Source organism: Sus scrofa, chromosome 4, assembly GCF_054392235.1.
Source record: "Sus scrofa isolate SSC_HxYL_T2T_F1_AM1 chromosome 4, Sscrofa_HxYL_maternal_Yorkshire_Landrace_v2.0, whole genome shotgun sequence".
Classification (NCBI taxonomy): domain Eukaryota; kingdom Metazoa; phylum Chordata; class Mammalia; order Artiodactyla; family Suidae; genus Sus; species Sus scrofa.
In genome coordinates, this window is record NC_139386.1 from 23,910,333 (window position 1) to 23,922,540 (window position 12,208).

The 12,208-nt window shown below is 34.9% G+C and overlaps 1 long non-coding RNA gene across 2 annotated transcripts in view; it reads left to right on the top strand.

Annotated features, from left to right (window-relative positions):
• The window catches only part of LOC102168185 (uncharacterized), a 131,834-nt gene that overhangs the window by 23,070 nt on the left and 96,556 nt on the right, over nt 1–12,208 (top strand). Inside the window, exon 1 of one of the 2 annotated variants that reach the window (XR_014842984.1) lies at nt 3,570–3,801. The exons of the other annotated variant lie outside the window; for it this stretch is intronic. This is a non-coding gene — a long non-coding RNA (uncharacterized LOC102168185). Of the gene's footprint in view, nt 1–3,569; nt 3,802–12,208 lie in introns of those variants that run through there. 2 annotated transcript variants of the gene reach the window in all.

Here is a 12,208-nt window from a genome sequence, read left to right on the forward strand (position 1 = left end):
ATTCATTTGGTTGTCTTTTTGCTAATCTATACTGTCTTGATTAGTGTAGCTTTATGTTAAATCTTGAAGTTGGTAGTGCCAGTTCTCCAACTTCATAATTCTCCTTCCATATTGTGTTAGCTATTCTGGGTCCTTTGGTTCTCCAAATAAACTTCAGAATTAATTTGTCAATATCTACAAAGTTACTTTCTGGAATTTTGACTGCGATTTCATCAAATTTATAGATTAAGTTAGGAAGAACTTACATCTTAACAGTTTTGAGTCTTTCTATCCATGAACACAGAATACCTCTCCAATTATTCAGTTTGTTGATTTCATTTAATATAATTTGCAGTTTTCCTCATATATATTTTTATTTTATATATTTTTTCTTTTCTAATATATGCATTCAATGTTATAAATTTTCCCCTAAGTGCTGCTTTCACCTTTCCTCAAGGTTTGAGAATTTATAGTTTCATTTTCCCTTAATACACAATTTTTTTTAGTGTGTCTTGAGATCTTTATTTTTTTTTTTTGACTCATGTTATTTAGATCTGTATTGTTTACTCCAATTATTTTGGGATTTTCTAGCTATCTTTCTGTAGTTAATTTCAGTTTAATTCCATTACACTCTAAGAACAGACATTGCATGATTTCTATTCTTTTGAGAAGGTATATCTAATGGTCCAGAATGCAGTGTACCTTGCTGAAGGTTCCATAACAGCTTGAGAAAAATGCGTATTCTGTTGTTGGATGAAGTAGTCCATATATTTCAATTATTAGTCAATTCATCTGTCAATCTCTGATAGACTTTCTGAAATCTCCAACTGTAACAATGTGTCTTTTTCCACTTGCAGGTCTATCAGTTTTTGCCTTATGCAGTTTGTTATTCTCTTGTTATTCACACATGCACTAAGGAATTTTATTTTTTTGAGAAATGACTCCTTTATCATTATGGAATGATCCTCTTTGTATATTCCAATTTTTCTTGCTTTAAGACCTTTTGTCTGATATTAATATGCGAACTCTTTAATCTTTTAATCGCTGTCAATATAATGTACTTTCTCCATCCATTTACTTTAAGTCTATATGTGCCTTTATATTTAAAACAGGCTTCACGTAGACCACATATAGTTGAGTCTTTCTTATGATACACTCTAATAATCTGTCTGTTAATTGCTGCATTTAGACAACTGATGTGAAAAGTAATTATTGATGTAGTTGGATTAATACCTACCATATTGTTACTATTTTCAATTTGTTGCCTTTGTTCTTTGTTGATATCTTTGAATTCTGCTCTTTTTATGCTTTTTGTGGTTTTAATTTAGCTTTATGTTATGCCATTTTATCTCCTTTCTTTGTATATTTGATGTACTTTAAAATTCTTTTTAGTGGTTGCCCTAGAGTTTGCAGTATAAATTTATAGCTGATCTTAGTCCACTTTTACATATAATTGGATATATTGTTGCTATTATTTTCAAATGTTATCTGTTAAAACAATTATAAATAAGGAAAATTTTATGTTTTACCTTCACTGAAAATGCTTTAGCAATGCTTTTCCTTTCTTGATATACGTCTGATTTTCTGGCATCTATCATTTTTCTTCTTTTTTTAAAATTTTTTGTCTTTTTGCCTTTTCTAGGGCCACTGCCGCGGCATATGGAGGTTCCCAGGCCAGGGGTCTAATCAGAGCTATAGCCGCCGGCCTACACCACAGCCACAGCCACAGCCATGCAGGATCCGAGCCGAGCATACCACAGCTCATGGCAACGCTGAATCCGTAACCCACTGAGTGAGGCCAGGGATCGAACCCACACGTCATGGTTCCTAGTTGGATTTGTTAACCACTGAGCCATGACGGGAATGCTTATCATTTTTCTTCTCTCTAAATAATTCCTTGTAAAAATTTCTGCAAGGCAATTTTACTGGCAACAAATTTTCTAAAGAAAATTTTTGTCTGAGAAAGACTATTTTTCCTTTATTTTTATTTATTGATTTATTTTTTCTGTTTTTGGCCACACTTGTGACATATGGGAGTTTCTGTGCCAGGGACTGAATCCAAGCCACAGCTGCAACCTATGCCATGGCTGTGGCAAAGCTAGATCCTTAAAGCACCATGCCATAGCAGGAACTTCCTCTCCTCTTTTATTTTTAATCTTTTTTTGGTTTTTGTCTTTTTCTTTTTAGGGCTGCACCAGCAGCATATGGAGATTCCCAGGCTAGGGGTCTTATCAGAGCTACAGCTGCCAAACTACACCACAGCCACAGCAATGACAGATCTGAGCCGCGTCTCCACAGCTCATGGCAACACCAGATCTTTAACCCACTGAGTGAGGCCAGGGATCGAACCCACAACCTCATGGTTCCTAGTCAGATTCGTTTCCTCTGCATCACAAAGGGAACTCCCTTTTCTCTTTTAAAAAATAATTTCACAGAGTACAGAATTTTAGGTGTGTAGTTTTATTCTCTCAACACTTTAAATATTTTACTCCACTTGGCTTCTTGCTTGCATGTTATCTGATAAGACAATTCTTATCTTTGATTAGTAAAATAGTTTTTCTACTGGCTTTTTCAAGATTTTTTTCTTTATATTTATTTCTGTCACTTAAAAATGAAATGATATGCCTGGGTGTAGTGTGTGTGTGTGTTTTGGTCATTTATATTGTTTGGTATTTTGTAAGATTCCTGAATTTGTGGATTGATGTCTGATATTAGTTTGAGGGAATTTCACAATCATTATTGCTTCAAGTATTTCTTTTCATCCCTTTTCTCTTCTTTTTTTTTTTTTTTGGTATTTCCATTATGTATATTTTGCACATTTTGTGCTTTTACCAACGTTCTTTGATATCTGTGTTCTTTTCTGTCTTATTTTGCTTTTTCCTTTCAGTTTTGGAGGTTTTTAATTAATATATGCTCAAGCTCAAATATTCTTTCCTTATTTATGTCCAATCTACTAATAAGCCCATCAAAGATATTCTTCATTTCTATTATAATGTAATTTTTAAATTACTTGTAATTCTTTTTGTCTCTTAAAACTTTCATAGCTGTGCTTATATTGCTCAAATGTTTTTGAATACTATTTATATGTAAGAGACCTTGACATATGAGTCATGGTTGTTTTAAGTTCTTGGTCTGATCACTCCACCATCCCTGGCATTTTGAATTCTGGTGTGGATGCTGGTGAGCCTCTTTAAATTGCTCTTTGCTTTTTATATGCCTTGTGATTTTTTCACTTATAGCTGGATATACTTGATAAAAGGACTGTTGTAAATAGGTGTTTAGTAATTTGGTGGTGTGTGTGTAGAAAGAGTAAAACATTCTGGAGTCCTATGATTAAGTCTCAATCTTTTAGTAACCATTGGTCTCTGCATTTTGAACTTTCACAAGTGCTTCTCATTTGTTAATTTTACCCCCACTGAGGTGGGACAGGACGGCTAGGGTGGGATGGAAGTAGGCATTTCCTTTTTTCTAGATCAGTTAAGCTACAATAAAACCCCAGACTCTGGTTAAATAGTTTCCGCTGAGGACAGACCTTACTAAGAATAGAGTGCCCTGGTAGGTTTCATAATGGTTCCTTTTTCCTGTCCCCCAGCTGGAAGCTGGAGGAGATTTTTCTGTGACATTCACTGGGAGACTCTTGTAGAATTTCGGGAGGTATAATTCACAAAAGGGTGGGAGGGCCCTCAATAACTGGGTGCCCTGGAGTTTTTAATTTCTCATATTCTCTATGTTGAGTCTCCAGCATTTTATCAATTCCAGATCAGGTTTCTCTGCCCTGGCACTGATTCCCATGAATGTTTCTGCTTATTGGTTTCTGCTCTGGTAAGTTGTGGTTCTCTATATTCCTTAAAGGTCTCTCCAATTTCTGGGCTGCAGTTTGCCCTGTGACCTCGTATCACTTATTGACTTAAGAAGAGTTGTTGATTTTTCTGTTTGTTCAGCTTTTTATTTATTGTTAGAATGAAGTGGAAACTTCCAAGTTTCTTATATGCCGGAATGAAAACTGCAATTCAGTTTTTAACTTCATTCCTTTCTATTGTCAAGTAGTATTCCACTGTGTGAATATATCACATTTTATTTTACTATTAATCTTCTAATGAATGTTTGGATAATTTTTCACATTTTGGCTATTATGCATAGTGGTTCTAGGAAAATGTGTGTATATTGTGTGTGTGTGTGTGTGTGTGTGTGTGTGTGTGGTATATGTTCATTTCTTTAAGAGTGTGCAGGCTTAGTAATATGGTAACTACGTTTTTGAGGAAGTATTTCCGAAGTGGCTGCACCATTTAACGTTTCCACTAACAGGTCATAAATGCTTCAGTTTCCTCACATCATTGCTAACACTTGCTATTTTCCCTTAAAATTTTTCTGGATGACAAGCACCACAGTATGTGTAAAGATGTGTATCATTGGGGTGTTGCTTTGCGTTTTCTGCTGGCTAATGATGTGAAACACCTCTACGTGTGCTTAATATCCATATATATCTTTTTTGGAGGAATGTTTGTCCATATTCTTTGGCTTTTTAAAAACATGGTTATTTCTCCTTTTATTATTAATTTGTAAGAATTCATAATATATCTGTACACACGTTTCTTATGTCAAGCAGAGTACTGTGCACTGGTGACCAATCCCAGGGGAATAGTTTAAATGCTTCTGCCCGCAGCATCTTGGTGTCAGATTTCCAAGGAAAACACAACACAGTTAAGCACTGGAGGAAAAATTGCTTTACTTATCTAGAGAATAAACCGAGCAAGATCACAGTTTCAGTAGAGTGCTTTGGGTCCCTATGGCCAGCTGGTCTCTCCTTGCAGCTAAGAAAGGGCCTGCTTATACACCCATACACTGTAGGTGGAGGACATTATACAACAGCAGAATTGGCCATTGCCCCCTGGTGCACATATTTTGAGCAGCTACAAAAGTCATTGATCATGAAATAGGGGAATATATTCCGATACAAGATGAGAAGCCCGGCACAGGCTGTGTGCTCTTTCTCTTTTGGTAAGGAAGTATTCCAACCCCAAGGCCCATTCTTAGGTGTTCAGTTGTGATCTGAAAACTGTACACATTAAGACTGCATTTCCCAATACTTATTAGCTACATAATTTGCAAATATTTTCTGCCATTCTGTGGGCTGTCTTTGATATCTTTGATGCTGTTGTTTGAAGAGCAAAAGTTTTAATATTGGTGTTGTCCAATTTGTCTATAATTTTTTTTCTTTTGTTGCTTGTGTTATTTTTAAGTAACTAGTACCTCATAGAAAATGAGAGATACATTTACTGTCTACGCAGTTTTACCTTTACTTGAATGTCCTACACATGTAACTGTACACTAGAAAGCACTTTCAGAATGACTTCTTTCACTTCATAGTATGCATTTAATAACTGATCCATGTCTTGGTGTGACTTGAAAGATCATTTCATTTTGTCTCTGAATAATATTCCAGTGTATGGATGCACCACTGTTTTGTACACATTTATTTATTGAAGAACCTTTTGCTGGTTTCCAGTTTTCAGTGATTATGAATAAAGCTGAAATAAACATAGTACACAGGTTTTTGCAAAAACATATATTTTCAAGGCAGCTGGGTCAATACCTAGGAGCACAACTGCTTGATGGTGTGGTGAGACTATGTTTAGTTTTTTAAGGTACTGCCAAACTATCTTCCAAAGTAATTTCACCATTTTACATTCCTACCAGAGGGGAAAGACATCTCCTTTTGCAACTTGCCAGAATTTAATATTGCCAAGGCTTTTTTGTTGTTGTTCAGTCGTGTTTTTGCCATTTTCATAGGGCTATCTATCCTCCATACTTAATATTGACTTTTCCTACTGTTGTTAATAAGATGAGAGAGAGAGCTATGCTCACCTTCTAATAGGAGGTTTTCAAATTGTGCTTAGGTGCAAGTGGTCATGTTGATATAGGAGCTATATTATAGCGATGGGCTTCTAAGTGAAAGTGTTGACTCTAATAATTTTTTTCAACCATCCTGTATAGAAAAACACTCCATAAATTGTGTAGCTTAGAAACAAAGAGATTCTGCTTTTTCTCCTCTTGCTGTGTTTTTATCCTCACCTAAATCTTTGTCTCACTAATGACCCTTGCTTTTCTTCATATACTTAATTTTTATGTAGGTTATATTCATCCTTTTTAAGATCTTCATGCAATACACAGTTAATGAGTCTTAATAAAAGCTTTCTTTTATCCCTTTCACTTTTTTTGAATCTTAGGCGGAATACTGCTTTCACTAAACAAAGTGTTGTGTATTTTAACTTCATATTGAACACCTTGATCCCACACCCTGCATTTTTTATTTATTTTTTCTTGAAATTGCATTTGTCTCTTTTTTTCTTTCTCCTACAGTCACTCCATGTTCCTCACAAAGAGTGATAAATATTAGCCAAACTCAGTAGGCCTAGTTCTCCTGATGGCCTCTCCTGCATAACAAGTCATATTAAGCAAGCTTTGTAAATTCCTTTTTTTTTTTTTTTTTTTTTTTTTGTCTTTTCTAGGACCGCATCTGTGGCATATGGAGGTTCCCAGGCTAGGGGTCTAATTGGAGCTACAGCTGCCGGCCTTCGCCACAGATACAGCAAGGCAGGATCGCAGCCGTGTCTGTGACCTACACCACAGCTTATGGCAACGCCGGTTCCTTAACCCACTGAGTGAGGCCAGGGATCAGACCCACAACCTCATGGTTCCTAGTCGGATTCATTAACCACTGAGCCACAACAGGAGCTCCAAGGTTTGTAATTCTTATAGGTTAAGTATTGACTCCAAGCTTTCCACAAGCTTTTCACTTATTATAGATTTCCTGGTTACCTGAGGGAGAAGGGGCCATTTAAGCTGGCCTGGCTTCCTCTTGCTATATAAGCACTGGTGATTCTTCTAAAACTCAGCAGTCATTTCATGATTTGTGCTAGTAGTGATAATGCCCTAGTCTCCATTAAATAGAACAATTGAAAAAGAACAAAAGAGAGAAATCCTTGACCAAGATATTCCAAATTTTTTCCTGCATCTACTGAAGGCCTTTAGCCTCCAGTCATACAGAAATAGCCTTGACTTTCATCAATATGCAATGGGCAAAACCATAATTAATAAGGTTAATAGATCACCTGGGGTATTAAAGCTAATCATATTTATAAATTCAAATATTAAGTCAGTTATTACCCTGCAGTAGCAATTTATAGACTTCTCGGTGGCCTAGAAAATATAGCAAAAAAAAAAAAAAAAAAAAGCCCTATGTTTGTGTTTTATGCCCAAGGAAGAACCTTTAGGGTTAGGGTTATAATTTCTGGGTGGAATATTTAGCATAATTACATTCATATTCAATAGGGAATCTTTTAGAAAATCACTGCTTGGAATGCTGTTCTATAAATGTTCTATCGTGAGCCAAATTAAACATGTTATATGCCAAGTTCTCAGTCTAAGGAAAAACGTTACCATCTGCTGTAATTATATAGAATGAGAAAGATAGTGAATGTATTCCCATTTATTGAACACAAAAGAGACACTTTTAAAACAAATTGTTGGGCCGTGTTCAGTTTGTGATGTTTTCACTCAAGCAGAGTAATGTCTACATTTACTCAGTGTTATGGATTAGGTTGTTAAGTATACTCACATTTTACTCAAACCTTGCAAATATTCCTTGGCCAGAAGGAGAGTGCAATGAAACATGATTCTGTCTGTAATCAGTTAAAAATATCCAAACTGACAATTTGCTTGGGTGACAGTTTACTTGGGATTTAAATCTCTCTCTAATGAGGTATAAGAGTAGTTTCACTCAAATTTTACAGTTAAGGGAATTTCTACTTAAGTTAGAAATACACATTTCCCCCAACATTTCTTAAGTTCTGAATTAGGAGTAATACCATTTTTGTAAATTCTTCCTAAATTTCTTTGATCGAAAGAAATAAAATATGATCAGTTCGAATACTCCTTATCTGTGAACAAGAGTTATATTTATAAGATGGATGCAAATTATCCAGACTTTACTAAACAGCAAAGAAAATGATGCACATCATCCCTGAAGTAGGCCTCTTATTTACACACTTTCTGTATCAAAATGAAGTATGGATCCTGGCAAATCCACTATACTTTATTCTCAAAGCCACTGGGCATTTTTCACAGCAATCTTGGCTGCCTTCTGTAAATTGTTTTTTTCCTACAACATACATTTCTCTCTTTCATACTCCAAAATACATTATTTATGTGTATGCCTAATTCTGTTATTGGGAAAAGTAAGTTAATTTTTAGAGTTATTGATTTTACTTTGTCCAACATATGTTGTTCTTTCCTTTCTGTGACTAAAACAAAAGATATATGAAAGAAACCAAAAAAATCAATATTTCTCTGATAACTGTGTTACTTAAAAATCACATTTGGTTCAGAGAAATGCAGGATATGAGGTAACATTACGTGTGAACCAAATGTTCTAAGCTCCTTCCTCCAAGCATCTTTCCATAACCACCCTCACCTGCTTCTCTCTATTAAGTACCACACCTGTGTACTTCAATAATATACTATATTACATTTACTCCATTTATTATAATTATTAGTGTGCATGCTGTCTCTGTCATATTGCTAGCTTATTAAGGACATTAGATTGTATTGTTTATGTTAACATATGCTTTCCTAAGTGTAAAAGAATATATTGCTCATTGTATTAGGGTAAACTTTAACATTAAGGAACAAAGTGGTAAATTGTTCTAGATTCTTCTTTAGATTGGCTTATGCTGTTTTTCTGCATGAAGTCAGTTTAAAAGAAGTTCTCCCCTTTATCTTAGTGTGGCAGACTCTGGAAGAACCGCAGAGGATTAGAGGGAAAAATGAAACATACATAGATCTAATCTATGCCCAGGAATAAGTCAAAAGGCTAACAGTAATATTAATAATATAAGCTTCTATTTATTGGGTAACTACCATGATCCAAACACCTATGACACCTGTTATAAGTGATATTAATGACAACCTTCTTAAATAAGTAATTGATTTTAGGTTGAAAACACACCCTCACAACTCCTTTTATATTCCGCTGCAGCAGAAGGAGGAACTTACTTGCTTCTTTGTCATTGGGACCTACTACACTCCTCCTTGCAAAAAACCTGAGTTCCCAATTTCTCTGTGAAGTCTATAGTTTGGGCAGAAGGGAATACGTTTAATTCAGGGGAAATGTTAGCATCTGGTGCATTGAGCTTAAGACTTTGAAAAATCTCCTAGGAAAGGCATTTGATAGGAGAGTAAGAATGGAAACTTCTGGTGGGGTCTTGATCCAGCAAGCTTAAGTTTTCATGATGGTTTAGTGAAATAGAGACTGTAAATTTCTCACTTTGGTGGTTTGTGTGGCCAGTCCTGTGCTGTACTGCCCATTTTTAGAACTGAGCTGTTGTTCAGACTCGATGGGTAACTCTAACAAATGAAACCTTGTCCATGGAGTGAGAGGTTATTTTTTTAATAAGGTCATTGACTATTTTTATAAGACATTAGGTTTAATGGAAACATAAATTTCATCAAAAGTGTTGGTTTGTGACTTGCTGCAACTTGACTTTGAACTGCTTAAGTAGTTATTAAAATATATATATATGTGTGTGTGTGTGTACACATATGTTGGTACTATACATGTAAGTGCTCAGATTTTTTAACAGGAAGGAAAGTCTGAGGAAACAGAATATTATGGGAAAATAAAGAGACTCCACATTTGGAATCTTTAGACATCAAGAAATACGACAATTATGTGCTGTGTTAATTGTGCTGTGCTTCTAAGCCCAAATACAGGTAGGTAGAGTGAATGATTTGTCTATCCTAGAGCACTGGTTTGTGAGGTTCTGAATTTTAGGTAGTAAATAGTGCTAGAGAAGCTCAATGAAATGCCATTTTTTATTTGTGACCAAAGAAGAGCAATTTGAGGGGCTATCCTTATATTTAAGTAGTTTATCCATAGTCACAAGAGACCTCCATCCTCTCCCCATATGGCCAATTTGGCTTTGGTTGTTCAGTTGAATGGATTTGGACCTGTGTCCATAGATGTGGAATTAGAGACCTAATAGATATGGAATTAGAGACCTAAATTATACAGTCTTTGAAAGCACATAACAAAACTGGTCATCATGGTACACTAAGGACGCCACTATAAAAGAATTAATAACAGCTTCATTTCAGAAATGTGCTGAAGAATATTCTCCAGCTGATACATTCTCCTGCATATAAGGCATGTTTTACATGCCTAAGAAATTACATACCAGAAGGAAGAATATATGAAAAGATCTATTCAAAAGAATGTAAATGCTATGTTAATAGATTGACCTAAACTCATTTCAGCTCTGGAATTTCAGAAATATGGAGAGTAGAGGAGACATGAATGTCCACATATTAATTGATTTAAATAAGCCATATGAAAAAGAAGGTCACATCAAATAAGACATGGTATTTGACAACTGCTATACTTCCAATCTGTAAAATTTGCCAGAAGTCTACCATTGCTCAAGCAACACTGTCTGAATTCTCTAGTTATGGTAATTACATAATGAAAAAATTAATATTTTGATGGAAGAGCCCTTCAACTGTATTAAAGGATGTTTTTCATGGGCCCTAGATAACTAGTGTTGATTGACCAAAGGAGATCTGTTTTCTTTCCTACCTGTAGGAGAGAGAGTGTGTTGTTTCTCCTTTTTTTATTGGATGAAAAGAAAGCCACAAGAGAAGTACTCATAAATTTGAGGAATATTTCTAAACATTAATTGTTTTTAATTTTTGTTTGTGTTTTTAATTTTTAATAATTGTTTTTGTTTTTAATTTTTCTTCCAAATTTAGTCATCTGCTTATTCATTAGCCTGTGGAGCTGACCCTGTATTACTGGAGCAAGGAAGAAGGGCATTTTAGAGATATGATATGGCAAAGTATTCCCAAGGAGGTGGGAGAGCAACACCTCTAGATTCCAATGCATGAAGCCATTTTCTTATTTTTTTTATCCTTATTTTGACCAATATTGAAGAAATGTATAAAGATCAAGAGACAGTGAAAAAATTTATGTGAAAGAGCCACAAACCATCTGCTTCTCTTTAAGCAACCCATGCTTCAATTGCAAAGCACTGGAGAAATTTTTTAAAAAATGCCTACTATCCAAAGCCATCTATAGAATTTAGGCCTCAAAATTCCAATGGCATTCTTCACAGAGATAGAAAAAGCAATCCTAAAATTTGTATGGAATCATGAAAATTTTGAATAGCCAAAGCAATCCTGAGAAAGGAAAGCAAAGCTAGAGGAATAACATTTCCCTATTTCATAGGAATAACGTTTTCCTATGGTAATCTATAGTCACTAAAACGCTATGGTACCAGCATAAAAATAGATACATTTCCCAGTGAAATAAAATAGAGAGCCCAGAATTTATTCCCTACAGATATGGTCACGTACTATTTGACAAAGGAGATAAGAACATCCATGAGGAAAGTGTAGCCCTTTCAATAAATGATGCTAGGAAAACTGGATAAACACATATAGGAAATGAAATTATACCCTCAACTTATACTGCTCACAAATATTAACTTGAAATGCATTAAAGGCTTAAACATAAAATTTCGTGCCAGAATATGCCTAGAAGGAAAGATAGGGAAGAATCTCCTCAACATTGATTTGGCAAAGATTTTTCTGTATATGACACCAAAAACACAACAAAGGAAGAAAACAAATATGATTACATCAAACTTAAAAGATTTTGCATACCCAAAGAAACAATAAACAATGAAAATTCAGCCTACAGAAAGGAAAAATTTTATAAACCATATACCTGATGTGAGGTTAATATTTAGAATTTACAGACTCATCTAATTTAATAATAAAATAACAAATCCAGTTAAAATGGGTAGATAAACTTTGGATGTCCAAGGAAGACATCCAAAAGGCCAATAGCTACATGAAAAGGTGCTTAACATGACTATTCATCAGGGAAATGCAAATCAAAATCACAATGAGGTATTACTTCCCACTTGTTATATAATAGGTTTCATCAAAAGATCAAAGATAAAAAATATTGGTGAGGATGGGGAGAAAAAAATTACATTTGTACATTGCTATTGGAAATGCAGATTGGTGTAGAAACCATGGAAGACAGGTTGGAGGTTGTTCAAAAAATTATATATATATATATATACACACCTATTGTATGATCTAGCATTTCCACTTCTGGGTATATACCCAAAGGAAATGAAAACGGGCTGGCAAATAGGTATCTGCA